This window comes from Bidens hawaiensis, unplaced genomic scaffold (genome assembly GCF_021521415.1).
Source record: "Bidens hawaiensis isolate Kalapana, Puna unplaced genomic scaffold, B.hawaiensis_p1.1 tig00012269_1, whole genome shotgun sequence".
Classification (NCBI taxonomy): domain Eukaryota; kingdom Viridiplantae; phylum Streptophyta; class Magnoliopsida; order Asterales; family Asteraceae; genus Bidens; species Bidens hawaiensis.
Window position 1 is genome coordinate 539891 of NW_027491994.1, and position 2910 is coordinate 542800.

The 2910-nt window shown below is 33.2% G+C and overlaps 1 pseudogene across 1 annotated transcript; it reads left to right on the top strand.

Annotated features, from left to right (window-relative positions):
• The first annotated feature begins 834 nt into the window (after positions 1-834).
• On the top strand, positions 835-2573 carry LOC143540516 (peroxidase 12 pseudogene; annotated as a pseudogene). Its single transcript, XR_013136605.1, has 3 exons — positions 835-861; positions 998-1192; positions 1898-2573. The product of XR_013136605.1 is annotated as a peroxidase 12 pseudogene (transcript).
• Positions 2574-2910: the final 337 nt, after the last annotated feature.

Sequence of the window (2910 nt, forward strand, 5' to 3'; positions counted from 1 at the left end):
CATATTTCCAGGCTATATATTTGACGGCCCTCCTTCATTTTTATAAAATGCTATTTTATTTTTAACAAAGCGTTTTTTTATTCTTGGTCACTTCCTTCATGTCATATATTCATAACCCAGTTAAAAACTAAATTAAACGGTTAGTGTTTATAAGTAATGCATATATGTAATATTGCAGTACTACATATACGTAACAAGATGGTACTGCATATATGTAATACAGTAGTACTACGTCTATGCAATACAGTTAATACAATTATATAAGTGTGTTTCAAAAAATATGCGTAATGGAAATGTTATATAATCATCACTTCATATAACTTCAACATAGCATATATCTAAATTGGTCCTCTTCATCATCCATTTTTCCCCATACTCCTTGTCCACCAGTGGTGTTTGTTTCATTTTTTCGTGACCTTTCTCTGTTTTTCATGCCTGTGAATTTATATGTGAGGTCATTGATATGAAAGTATGCAATCACAATACTATACACATTATATGTACTAAAATATATACATTCACGTTAACATTCTTGTGTTTAACACTACACATATGCAATATAACTAAAAATATGCAGTAAAATACATTATGTACTACATATATGCAATATTCGACTAATCATGTAAGATACCTAAATTGATATCAATGTGTGGCGCTACATATGCACATCATTCATAAGTTTCATCAACAATCAATGTTATTAACGTTCGTCACGTTATGCTGTTGTTCATTAAAATAAACAGATTATTGCTAAGAGACGCATGTAGAACGCCTAATAGACAATGATAAAGTGTAATTGAATGAAAAACAACGTTTATTTGCTAGTGCTTCTGACTTCACTTCCACGATTGCTTTGTTCAGGTACAACTTAATAATGCTCATTATGGTTAATAATTACAATTTATAAAGAAATATGTAATCATCATATATAAGCATGTGCTTGTTTAGTTGTTTTGTATTATAAGTACTTATGTTTTATTTTATTTGGTGCATGTAGGGTTGTGATGGTTCTGTGTTGCTTGATGAATCTCATGGTGGTCCAAGTGAACAAACCGCGCCTCCTAACCAAAATCTAAGAAAAGAGGCATTCGACATCATCGAAGAACTAAGAAACCTAGTACATAGAGAATGCGGGAGAATTGTTTCTTGTTCTGATATTGTTGCTCTTGCAGCTCGTGATGCGGTTCATCTGGTACATATTTTACCTCTAAAGTTATTGGATCCCTAAGTTTTTTTTTATTAAAATCATTCTTTGTTGTTTTTCTTAATTTTCTTTTTACTTGTGTTGAAACGTTTAGAAATGAAGTAACAAAATGAGAATATATGAAACCGATTTACTAATTATGTTTTTCACATTTAACTTAAAGTTGGAGAAAGAAAAAAATTCACTTAACAATATTTTATAATTATTCAAGTGAGGTAAAAAAAAAAAAAAGCTCTAGTTTTTTGTAGTTACATCTTACCATTTTCTTACACTATCACTAGCTAGGTTTTTTGAGATTTACTCATTATGATTGTTTTAGGTAATATAAAACTGAAAATCATTAAATAAGAAACTAGATTTATGTATTTTTCTTTAGATCACTTAATTTTAAAATATCAATAAGAAAAAATACATAAGATTATATACCTAAAAAAATAATACCTAACCAAAGTTGAATCATTTTTAAAGAGAAGTATATTTGAGTGACTTTAATAAAGTACTTGCAAAAATCTTTAACCTAGGTTGAGTATTCGATAATACTTTTTTCTTTTCTAACCCACATGTTTCACAAAAGTTATTCAATGGTTTATTTATTTATTTAACGATTTATTTTATTTAACGATTTATTTTATTTAACGATTTATTGAAAAAGAAAATAACCTTGTTTTGTTGTGCGTTCTTATGTTATTATAGTCAGGTGGACCGAAATATGATGTTCCATTAGGCAGAAAAGATGGTCTATCATTTGCCACTGAAAACGCAACACTAGCCAACCTTCCAGCCCCAACAAGCAACGCCTCCACCATCCTCTCCGCCCTCGCCGCCAAAAACCTCACCCCAACCGACGTGGTAGCCCTCTCGGGTGGCCACACCATTGGTATTAGCCACTGCTCTTCTTTCGCCGAACGTCTCTATCCCACCCAAGACCCCACCATGGCAAAAACATTTGCTCATGGACTCAAAGAGGTTTGTCCCACCAATGCCACCACCATCATGGACATATACTCTCCCAACAAGTTTGATAATAAGTACTTTGTCGATTTAATGAACCGACAAGGGCTTTTTACCTCGGATCAAGATTTGTATACTCATGAAGTGACTAGACCAATTGTGGAGAGTTTTGCACATGATGAGAAGTTGTTTTTTGATAAGTTTGTGGATGCTATGATCAAAATGGGACAAATGGAAGTGTTGACGGGTGGAAAGGTGAAATTTGTGCGCATTGTTCGATTAGGAATCCGGATAACAAGGGGTACTTCTCTTATTTGGCTGAAGAAGAGGATGAGTCTTATCTTGAGTCAAGGGCGGAATTGCGTTGATGCGCATCGACAACGTTTGATCTAGCTTGTTTTGGTGCACATTTTCAATATAATAAGGGTTTAATGTGGTTTGGAAATGTATGTATGTGTTTGTGTATACTGTTGAAATATATGGATGTTTCAGTTCTATAGCAAATAATATTGAAAATATTAAAGAGGATATTCTAATATAATTTTGTTTGTTTTGTATGTTGGGTTGGACCGAGAAACAATCTGGGCTGAACTTAAAACTTACGCTGGGCTGACACATGCTTGTGGGCCAGAAGCTAGTTGGGCTGCAATTGGCTTTGAGGATTTGGATGAAGCCCGTTTGTGTTGGAAGGATATAAAAACATACGCTTGCACCGGATATTGGTAGAGATGTGTTATTCATCGAAATCATTGGGT